This window comes from Chrysochloris asiatica, unplaced genomic scaffold (genome assembly GCF_000296735.1).
Source record: "Chrysochloris asiatica unplaced genomic scaffold, ChrAsi1.0 scaffold00124, whole genome shotgun sequence".
Taxonomy (NCBI): Eukaryota; Metazoa; Chordata; class Mammalia; order Afrosoricida; family Chrysochloridae; genus Chrysochloris; species Chrysochloris asiatica.
Window position 1 is genome coordinate 5,200,406 of NW_006408642.1, and position 12,586 is coordinate 5,212,991.

Genomic DNA, 12,586 nt, shown 5'->3' on the forward strand with positions numbered 1-12,586 from the left:
CACTAGGTCTTTTTTCCTAGTCCTGATTAGAAACTCAACTGAAACAGCATGGTGGCTGCCCATGAATTGGGAATCAAACCCAAGTCTCCCACATGGAAGACAAGAATTCTACCACTGAACCACCACTGCCTTCCTACAAAGGTAGGTTTGAACTGACAACCTTACAAAAGAATGTTCTTGTTAGTACGGTTGAGTTGGATCCAACTCATAGCAATCCTGTATAGGGTTTCCAAGGAGCAGCTGGTGGCTCTCAGTCCAGTGCTAATCCTATAGGGCCACCCCAAGATGATGTTGTTAAATGCCATTGAGTCGATTCTGACCCATAGCGACCCTGTGTAGGGTTTCCAAGGAGCAGCTGGTGAGCTTGAACTGCCGACCTTGCGGTCTGACTCATTAGGCCACAGAGCCACACCAGGACTCCTGTCTCCTTGAATTTGTGTACTCTTTCTTTTCAGAGCATCACTGTTGAGATCAAAATGCTCCAATGAGCTTTTAGTCCCTATATGTACCATTCAGAGTTCAAATTCCAGGTGGGTATCTAATTGGCCCAGGGGGTGGGGGGCACTTTGCAAAGCAACTTGTCTTCTACTCAGGGACAGATCCCATTTTTAATCAATTAAGCCTTCTTTCTAGAGAGTAGGAGTGTCCCTCCTCTGTGGAGCAGGAAGTCCTGGGGAGGAGGCACCAAGCAGAGGGCCCTGGTCAGCTGGGGAAACCTGAGGCAGGAGCCCCTCCCTTTGTACAGAGCAGCAAGTTCTGCCCTCCTGGCCTGGGAGCACCAGGAGGAAGCTTCTTGATACTGAAAGATGCAGATGTCATGCCTTTCTCTGCCTATAGGCTCATTTCACACTGACATGCTACCGGGGGTGTAGCACTATTTTTATTTAAAACACTGGTTGCCATAGTAACAGCCACATGACCCAATACTTATTCTAAGTCACACATAAAATACCCTTGGGAAGGGAGTGAGAAAAACCCCGTGAGAGTGCAGTTCTGGGAGTCAAACAGCCCCAGAAAGAGAGAAAGGGAAGGTTGCTCGCTTGCTCAAATTTCCCAGGGCTTTTACTTCGCCATTGATGAAATAAAAAGGATCAAAGGTGCATGGTAAGGTTGCGATCTGCGCAGGTAGCCTTGTGAGCTGCTGCTTCTATCAGACCAGACATTGACTTTGGAGTGACCTCAACCACAGGATGGTGTCACAGCAGGAGGACCTGCTCACAGCCCAGCTCTGCAGCGGGGAGTTGAGGAGACCTGACACCACCCATCTCCCCAGGACCCTCAGTGGAGGCACCTACACTCTGAGAAGGCCAGACAGGGATCAGTCACCTGGAGAAAAACAAACCTAAAAGAAGCACGCTTTCCAAGAGCTGAGAAAGCCTTCCCTGACCATGGGCTGTAGATTGGGTTTCAGCTCTCCTTTAGGTTCTTCATCTCCCCCATTAGCTCAAAGCCCAGGACTGGCGGTGTTAGCATCAGCACCCCCAGAGACTGTGAGGACTCCTGTGTACCCATAAGTGGACCTTCAGGGGTTTGGATAGTGGGCACGCAGCTATGTGGCTAAACAGGTTCAATGCAGCTTGGAGCTGAATCTGCCTGGCTCCCAGGGCAACTCTGCATGCTCCCAAGTCGTGATGGGCAGGAAGTAATGGGTTGCCACCCCAACTTACTTGTCCCTTGAAGGATGATTCTGATGTGTACTCCACATGTGTCAGAGGGTCCCATTGGGATGGAGTCACAGTTGCCCATAGTGCAACATGCTCACTAATACACCCTGTGTCAGCTATTTTCCCCTCCCTGCCTCACTTCCTCCTGCCATCACCATGCTTCCTGGGCTCACCTCCCTATAATCTACCTGAGTCTGTCTCAGGGTCTGCTCTTCAGAGACTGACACATACAGTTTGAAGAAGAATGAATGACGATGCATGTCAAGCTCTCAGCACAGCAAACACCTTAGTAATATCTAATATTGCTTGCTACAATGGAGTTCCGGTGTGTTGCTGTGGGATAAGCACTGGACTACTAACCACAAGGCCCATGGTTCAAGCCCACCAGTCATTCCTTGGAAACCCTATAAGGGGCACTCTGAGTCGGAGCCTACTCAATGACACTTAACAACAATGTATATACTAATACATACTTACAGATAGGTGAGAGTTAGCTTTGGATTTATTCTGCAGGTTTATGGGCCTATTAGGTATTCTACACTTCCTGAGCCTACCAGGCTTCTGGTCTGGATCAAATATGTCCGTGGATAATCTTCCACCAAATTCTTGATCCTCATATGGATTACTGAGAAAAATCCTACTTTCTAGATTTGTTTTTCCAATGAAGTTCCTCTCTAACCCAAAAATAAAAGTTGCATGAAGGAAGTAAGTCCTTAGGTAAGAAGAGGCAGCAGGTAGCCTCTCCCTACTTCAGGCTTACAGTGCCTTTCTGATGCCCCAAAAGACTATTCACCATGCTGGAGAGTCCCTATACTCTTGTCTAACTACCCTCAGCTACTATAAAGAAAACTATGCATATTATCTTGAACAAATTCATACTAAGGTGTGATTGATGGACAGTTTTCCATTACATATGAGACCTCTGTTTGAAGAGTGAGCATGTATGTACATTGGCTGTCTAGAGGATAACTGAAAAGAATGTCTTTCCTTCCCCTAGCATTTCTACCAGGCTTAAAATTTCCCTTCAATATTCTATTTTAGCTGAAACTTTCATATATCTTTTGAATTCTAGTCTGCAATGTATCCATAATTTAGACAAATAGAATGGGGACCACAACTTACAAACATGGGATATGAGTCAGATTCCCTGACCTCTAGCCTCTTGATTTTATTTTAAGCTGTTGAGTTTGGTTCTCTAATTCCACAGGGTAGCTTTGTATGTTTTCAGGGCAAAGAAGAAGAAGAAAAAATAATAAAGAAACAAAACCAGGGCACTTGTGACAGAATATTTGGATCAAAAAATTGAAGTGATGCTTACCTCCCCCATCCTTTTCTGTTAAAACAGAGATGCTCAAACATTAGTGTAGATGAAAATCATGGAGAAGCCAACAGACACGTGTATAAGAGAAACAATAAAAAATAAAGGAGGTGTGCACTCCTTAAGATAGTCAACCACTTGTGATCTAAAGGGCAGCACTTACCTAAGGACAAAGTTTAGAAGACAAATGTGTTAGGAAAGAAGGAGCAATGGAATGGGAAACACGGTAAAAGTAGGATGAGTGATGTTACATTACAGTCAGTGACATGAAATAAAAAGAATGTGAATTGCTGAATGGAGACCTGGTTAGCTCTCTAAACCTTTACTGAATTCACAGCAAAATAACAAATAAGTAACATGAAAGAACAGGACATTTTTTTAAAAAAAGAGGAGAAAGAAGGGGCTTTTAAAAATGAAGTTCCCACATTCTACTCTCCGATATTAATTTCAGTGGTTTGGGGTAAAATTTGAGATTCTTTATCAAACTAGGATGTTGGTCATTCCAACAAAGGTCATTTCTGGATTCTCACATTGTACCTAGAAATCAGTGTTTCAAAGAGAAGTGTCCCTAAAAACCCTTCAGCTTGCTTCTGCCCGGCTTCCACTAAGCCCCCAGACACCTTCAAGCAGATCAGAGACTGTACTTTCTTTCCCATCAAAGCCGAACAAACAGTTTGAAAATGTGATGCTTCACAAAGAAGCATGCACCTTTGTTATTAAAAATCCTCCAGTGAACCAGTCATTTCAGTGCATGAATATATATACATATTAATTCATGATTATTTATAGACATCCTAGAACTAGGAGCTAACTATAATGCATGCCTCCTCAAGAAAAGAAAAAAAAAAATGATTACATCAAATATTAACAAGAAACATAGCATGCTTCCCTTTGGAGGTGTTGAGTAGGGATAGGGCAGGTACATTTTGCCAACAGTCTTCCTTGAGAATGTCCTGACATCTGATCAGGAGCATCTTCACCTTCATGCAACATTCATGGTTAATTCTTCTCAAAACATATTCCATCTGCAGGCTCCCCAGGCATCTTGTTTAACACACAATCATCTCCATTTAGATCAAGATTCAGGCCAGAAAAAAATCAGCATCAAAATAATTAATTGATTAAATAAATGTTTCAAAAAGAGTCACTGGACAGGCAGACTCCCAGCACTGCCGTGACCTCCTTTCAGAATGACCAAGCCCAGTACCACCACCCAGAGAGGTTGCTCCATCAGCTCCTGATGGGTACAAGTAAACTCCTTCACAGCGGATGAATGGAGAGATTTTCAGGGACAGGAGACTTTTGTTCTAGACACGTGTTTTAGACCAGAATTTCACATTCAGCTAGTAGGAGAGGAAGGACTTGGTGTCAGGCAGCCCTGAATTTCCAGATACAGAGAGAGCTCTCCCCATCCTTACCGGAACTTCCTTTTGTTCAATTGATTCTGTTACAAAAAGTAGGGAGACACAAGACCCACACACAAGGTATAGACAAGAACCTCTCATTAAGTCCTAAAGAAGAGATCTCTTGGTCCTAAAGAAGAGGCAGGTCCAGCCATTTCAAGGAAGGGATCATGTCTGTATTTGAAATATTTGAGCAATCTCCATGAGTTGTCATTAGATGGGTGTCTAAAAGTCGCATATCACCACATTTCCTGCCGGATTCCTGCTTCCCTCCTTGATCTCAGATATTTCAACTTTTTTTCTCTTCCTGCCTCCTCAGTATCTTGCCTCTACCTGGAATGGAAGCATGACATTGATGGAGGAAGTTCTGATTCTCTGTATTTAAAAAAAAAAAAAAAATTCATCTTCTCTCAGAGCAGAGCTTGGACAAGTTACATCTTAATTTGGATTCTCTCAGAAGCAGGTTCTGAGATAGGGATTTTAGTGCAAGAAATGTTACTTGGAAAGCAACCCCAGAAAACATTGGTAGGAGAGTGGAAAAGTAGGACAGGGAAAATTTCTTATCAACTTGTTATCCCTAGTGGCTACTGAAGCTTAAAGCCACGATCATGATCCTTTGGGAGCTGCTTTAGAACGAACACTTCAGAGAGCTGCTCCCAGAGACTGTTAACTCCCTACAGACTCAGACCTGTCCATAGTTAGGAAAAGGATCTTCTGCTGTGAGAGTATACCCTCAGGTCACAAAATGCAGGTACAGGCAGCTGGAGATGGATGGCAGAGTGGTAAGGAAAGGGGATGTGGTAAGGGCACCAGCAGTGGCAGCTGCTAATTGTTGCTGTTGTTGTTAGCTGCCATCCAATTGGTTTCAATTCATAGTGACCCTATGTACAACAGAACAAAACATAGCCCACTCTTGCACAATCTTCACCGTTGCTGTTATATTTAAGCCCATTGTGTCAATCCATGTTGTTGGGGGTCTTCCTATTTTTTGTTGACCCTCCACTTTACCAGTCATGATGTCATGTTGTATCAAGTATTGATACAACATGACATGTATCATGATGTATCATGTTGTTATCATGTATTGGTACAGTTGTGAAGATTTTCATTTTCTTTACAATGAAGTACATTCATACTGAAAACTGTAGTCTTTGATCTTCGTCAGTATTTCAAGTCTTCTTCACTTCCAATAAGCAAGGTTTTGTCATCTGCATATCACAGGTTGCCAATAAGTCTTCCTCCAATTTTGATGCTATGTTCTTCTTCATATAATACAGATTCTCAGATCATCTGAGAATAATTGAATAAGTATCATGAAATGATACAACCCTGAAACATCTTTCCTGATTTTAAACCATTCAGTATCCCTTTGTTCTGTTCCAATGACTGCCTTAGTCCATATACAGGTTCCTCATGAGCACAATTAAGTGTTCTGGAGTTCCCATTTGTTGCAGTGTTATTCATAGTTTGTTATGATCCACATAGTCGACTGCCTTTGCATAGTCAATAAAGCACAAGTAAACATCTTTTGGGCAATCTCTGCGTTCAACCAACAAATTATTAAGCTAGTCAAATTCTCTATCTCTTTATTAACAAATTATTAAGCTATTAAAATTCTCTATCCTATCAAAGACCATTTCCTATGAGTAGTGATGTGACTAAGGAAAGAAAGTAAGGGCATGACAAGGAAAGAATAGTCTGTTTGATTGCCATATTTCACATTGAAGGAAGAGGTAACTCAGTATCCAAGGGAAGTAAAATGATATGGAAGCTTTGGAATGCAATTTTGCATGGGGCTGAAGTGTATTGTTGTTTTTAGATTACACATATACAAAGGGAAAAAAAAATCAAAGAAATCACTCTGTTTTCCATATGAAGAAAATAGAACAGTGATTCTCAAATTGATGTCTCAAGGAATAGATCCTGGAACCAGGTGGTAGATTCTGAGATGTTTTATGGTTATCAAGGGACAGCCCTGGTTTTAAAAGCTTGGGAGGCACTGTCAGGATGACCAAGACCAAGAGACTGAAATATTCCATGACCAGGAACTCTGTGAACTGAAGTAGAGTCACCTTGTGATCAAACAAGATAAGACATTAAAAAAATATACTCAGTGTGTTGGGCAACTCAGACTCCCTTAAGAAAATACTCAATCCAAGTTTCAGGAGGGAACCCCAACTCTGTACCCTGGCTTCTTTCACCACAGGTCCCCAGGGTGCTCAACTTTTCAGTTATGTTACTTTGAGTTCCTGTAATAGCAGACTCTGAGACAAGAACTTGTGTGAGGGCTGTTTATTTCTAGAGTAATTCCAGTAATTTCCAGTGAAAGTTGGAAAAGGAGGCAAGGACAAAAATGAGTACATTGTTGCTGTTGGCAACTATTGCTCAACCATGCTGGAGACCTTATGAGGACCTATTTTAAATTTACCTCAGAATTGAACTCATGAAAGATGGGAGGCTGCACACTTGTCCACAGACTGTCATCTCTCAGAGGCATAAACAGGCTTGTATCTTGTGAACTGAATATGCATACAAGACAAACAGGCTTCCTTAGCTTTGAAAAAAGCTCCAAAGCAGGAAACATAGAGACGCTGTAGCATCTGCTTCATGGCAACTGTGGGGTGCATTGCTCCAATCTCCTTTAACAGGACCTGCCATAGGAAGTCTCCAGCTGCCTCATTCTTATCAGCTGTAGAACTTCCCCCAGAGACTGCAGCCAGGGACAACACAACAGGCACAATGGAACTAGGCCATTCCTGCCCAGTGCCGGACTTCTCTAAAGAGCAAGGTGTTTTCAAGGACTTCTCATCAGCCTGGCCAAGACTGTCTCAGTTATGCCATGATCCAAGAATCTTCCCGCCCAATCCTTCCTTTATCCCTTAACAATTGTGGTGCAGAGAATTGCTTTTATATGGCCTTTCTAGTAATGGTCTTGTAATTTCCACAAAATGATTAGCTGGGACTATGCAAAGAAAGTGTGTAAAACCCTTGCAGGAATTGGTCAGTTTACTATGATCTTGACTTGCCAAAAGAATTGGTCTGTTTTGCCTTTCTGCTAGACTTAAAAGGGCTAATCCCACAGACTTTCAAAGGCACCTTATTACCATCAAGAAGAAGAGGAGTCCAGAGAAGAGTGCATCCTTTGAACGAAAGACCCAGGTCCTTGTGCTGGAAATCTCCTAGACACAGAAGGAAGAGTGAACGCTGAAGATAGTAGTGAGCCCATCCAGCCCATGTAGTGAGAGCTGAGTACCTTAGGGCAGGTGGCTTGCTGGCAGAGCTAAAAAGAGCGATAACACTTGCCCAGGCAAGACAGGAGTCAGTATGCTTCATGCAGGGGTTGCCTCTGAGGATCCCGTGTGGGGATCTTCCTACAGCACTGCAGAGTCAGGTGCCTTAGAGCAGGAAGCTTGCCAATGGAGTTCAATAGCGGTAACAAATAGCCTGAACAGAGCAAGAGAGACCTGAGTACGCCCCCATGCACAAATTGCACACCTCCCCATGCCCCAGACAGCAGGAATCCAGGTAGCATTGTGGCAAGGGAGCCCCAGAGGCCCAGGTAGCATGGCAGAAGCCAGCAGCCTCAGAGACTTAGAAGGGCCCAATGGCAGAGGCTCAGGAGATCCTTGCAGGGGTATTCCAGTGGCAGCTAGGCCCAGCATGGCCCCCAAGGCAGAACAGAAACCTCAGACAACATGGTGGTAGAGGTGAGGTGGACACAGAATCTGATATGAACCATGGCATGCCTGTTTAATGACATAAATGGGCATTTGTAATTTGGGGAAAGGTAGATGGTTCTCTCTGGAAATCTATTTAATACTGTTTAATGTTTGCTTTCTATAAATAATAATAATTGCTTAACGTTGTCAACACTGTGTAAGTGTCTTGTGTGCCCAGCTCAATTACAGATGAATGTAGCACTCATGGAATGGTTGATTCCATTGGGTGTATGTGTCTTATTCCTAGCAGTCTAATGGCTGCCTAGAAGTTTGTGCAATGCCAACATCTAAGGACATGTACATGTGTCAGACTTGCATTGGGGTCTGAAGCTTTCCCTGCCTAGTTCTGCTCCCTCTCCTTTCTTGTTCACAGGTGTTTCATCTAATAAACCTCTTGCTCACCTAATCCCATTTTATCCAGTCTTAACTTCCTTACAGAAGGATCCGCACTGATAAAAAGCTTTCAGGAAATCATAAGCTGGTTTGGAACTGTCCGCAGCCCTGGTGCTGAAATTAGAAATAGGATAAAGAGATGTGTTGCAGGCACAAAACAGTGCTGTGGTTTTCCTCCATGATTGGGCAGCTCACTTAATGGTGCAGTATAATCCTTTGGTTCCTAGCAGGATAAACAGCTATTACTTTCAAAGAACTTACTTAAACGCCAAGGAGGGAAAAAACATGAGAAAATAACCATAAGACCAGAAGGTTTACAAACAGAGGCTTCAAAAAACCTGAGAAAATAACCATAAGACCAGAAGGTGTACAAACAGAGGCTTCAAGGGGTGCTGTTCCATAAAACACATTTGCTACTAGAGTTTGAAAATTCACCCATGGTCATTCAAAGCTCCAGAAGCAGAAGCAGAGTGGCTTCTCCCTCTTCTGCTTTTCTAGTCTCTTACAAGTACCCCATATCAACAAAGTCTAATAAGAACTGTGAATCACAAGGTCTGAGGTTCAAATCCACCAGTCACTCCATGGGAGAAAGATGAAGCCTTCTGCTCTTACAAAGATTTACAGCCTCAGAAACTCTATACAGGGTCACTATGAATTGGAACCATCTTGACTGCACTAAACAACAACAATGAGAACTCAGTTGGCAAGAATAAGTGGAGAGATAGCCTCCACATTTCACAGTGGAGGGCACTGGAAGGTGGGGTTGAAGCTGAAATCTGACAGAACCTGGAACCTTGAAGAGCAGCTCATAAATTTTTATTATTTTTTGGTTATAGAAAAGTCAGTATGTCAATATGGGCCTAGGGCACCTTGTTACTGTTGAAAAGCAAGAATACTTTAAAAAATAAAAATCTATGCTAGCACTGAAAAGATAAAGAGGTTAGTTTAAAGGTCCCCCATTGGCCATGTTATGGGAATTTGAGAAATTAAAGGAGAATAATAGTAGACACTGTACTGCTAACCACAAGGTTGGCGGTTCAAAACCCCACCAGTCGCTCCTTGGAAACCCTATGCAGGATCACTATGAGTCGGAACCAACTGGACAGTACTTAGCAACAACAGTAATAAGAAAAAAAATTGTAACAACTTCAATCTGTTTTACCATGAATTCATAATGTTTTACCATGAATTCATTAATACATCATCAAAAAGTAAAAAGTTAATGTAAAATGTATAAAATGTAGCTTTATAAGGATGATCAGCGGTTCGAAACTACCAGCCGCTCCGCGGGAGAAAAATGAGGCTTTCTACTCCCGTAAAGATTTACACCCTCGGAAACCCTGTACAGGGTCGCTATGGGTCGGACCCGACTCGATGGCAATTAACAACAACAACAAACAAGGATGATGTGGTGGATAGACCAAACCAAACCAACTGCCATGAAGTCAGTTTCAACTTAGTAACAATAGTAAGAAAAAAACCCAGTATAGGGTTTCTGGGAGTCCTGGTGTGACGCTGTGGATTAATGTGCTGGAGTGCAAAGTCACTTTGAACCATAAGGTCAGCAGTTCAAGCTCACCAGCTGCTCCTCCAAAACCCTATATAGGGTGGCAATGGGTCAGAATCAACTCAACGTTACTTAACACCAACAACAAATACAGTTTTTGAGGCTGGAAACCTCTATGAGACCTGAAAGCCTCATCTTTCTACCAAAGAGTGGTTGGTGGATTTGAACTGCTGACCTTGCAGTTAGTCTTTATTATTGTTTGTTGTTAGATGCCATCAAGTCAGTTCTAACTCATAGTGACCCTGTATAGGGTTTCTGAGGAGTGACTGGTGGGTTTGAACCACCATCCTTGTGGTTAACAGTCTAGTGCTTATCCTATTTATCCTATTTAGTGTGTTCTGTAGGATAAGTTCTGGACTCCTAACCAAAATAACAGTGGCTCAGACCCACCAGCTGTTCCTCAGAATTTCTGAGACTGCAAATATTCATGACCTTGCGGTTAGCAGTCCATTGCATATCTTACAGTTCCACCAGGACTTCTAGTGTGAAATGTGTAAGTTCAAACAATATTTTATAGGCTATGATGCTATCAAAGTAATATCCAAAGTGGAAATTTGGCATCCCTTGTTCTCTCTGGTTTCTGCACCATTCTATTCAATGGATCAGCCTCTTCTATTTTCTCATAGTTTTTTATTTGGCTTTCACCCCTGACCTACCATGACCTATTTAAGCTTCAGTTCCCATTGCTATCTGTGTTATTTTTATCTGAGTGTCTTAACCCAGAGTTTCCTCACAAACCTAATTAGCCACACTAGTATTTACATAATAGGACGAGACTAGCTTATAGGTTGGCTGGTCCTGTCTACCTCTGATGCAATCATATTTGGCCCTGATGTCATGTGGCACAAAACATAGCCTCCTAGGCCGATCCTTGAGTAAATAAGATGAGCAATCAGGCATATGAGACCTGACCTGTCCATTGTACTCTGGGAGTATATTTTTGTTCATGTCATTTTCCAATTTTTTTTATAATGGCCATAAAATGAACAAGATTTTAAAAGACAATATAATGAGGAGGAACAGGAAATACAATCAACATTTAGACTCATCATTGAGATAGTTCATCCATGTTATTAATGTTGTTGTTAGATGCCACTGAGTTGCTTCCTACTCATAGCAACCCTATACACAACAGAATGAACACTGCCTCATTCTACTCCATCCTCATGATTGTTGCTTGTTATGTTTGAACTCATTGTTGCTGCCACTGTGTCAATCCATCTTGTTAGAGGTCTTTATCTTTTCATTGACTCTCCATTTTTCCAAGCATAATGCCCTTTTCCAAGCACTAGTCCCTCCTGATACTATGTCCAAGTATTGAAGATGAAGATTCGCTATCCTCACTTCAAAGGAGCATTCTAGATACACTTCTTCCAAGACAGATGTTTTATTCTTCTAATAATCTATGGTACATTCAACATTCTTTGACATACCCGTAATTCAAGTGTATCAGTTCTTTTACAATCTTCCTTATTCACTGTCCAACTTTCACATGCATATTGTTTTTGTTGTTGTTGTTAAATGCTATCGAGTTGGTTCCAACTTATAGCAATCCTGCATTGGGTTTCCAAAGAGCAGCTGGTGAACTTGAGCCGCCAACCTTGTGATTCAAACTGAGCTTGCAGTCCAGTGCATTAACCTGCAGCGCCACACCAGGACTCCACATGCATATTGCTGTTGTTGTTGTTAAGTGCTGTCTAGTCAGTTCCAACCTATAGCGATCCTGTACAGAGTTTCTGAGGAGCCGCTGGTGAGTTTGAACCACCAACCTTGTGGTTCAAACCAACTTTGCGGTCCAGCGCATTAACCCACAATGACATATTAGAAGACTGAAAATATCAGGTTCACATTAGTCCTCCAAACTGATTTCTTTGCTCTTGAACACTTTGAGGAGATCTTTTGCAATAGACTTAACTGCTGCTTCCATAAGCATTGATTATTGTTGGAAGTAAATTGAAGTCTTTGACAACATCAGTCTTTTTTCCATTTATCAAGATGTTCCTTATTGGTCCAGTTGTGAAGAATTTTGTTTTCTTCACATTGAGGTGCAATCAGTACTACAAGCTGTGGTCTTTTATATTCATCAGTAAGAATTTCAAGACCTCTTCACTTTCAGTAGCAAGGTTGTGTCATCTGTATATCTCAGGTTGTTAATGAGTATTCCTTGAATCCAGATGCCACATTCAACTTATAAAACTGTTTGCTCAGCATGCAGACTGAATTTGTTGTTGTTGTTAGGTGCCATCAAGTTGGTACCAACTCATAGCAACCCAATGCACAACAGAAAAAAACACTGACTGGTCCTGTGCCAACCTCACGTTGCCATGCTTGAGCCCACTGATGCTGCTACTTTGCCAATCCATCTCACTGGGGGCCTTCCTCTTTTTCTCTGACCCTCCACCTTACCAAACATGATATCCTTCTCCAGCGAATGGTCCCTCCTGACAATATATCCAAAGTATGAGAGACAAAGTTTGGCCATCCTGGCCTCCAAGTAACACTCTGGCTGCACTTCCTCCAAC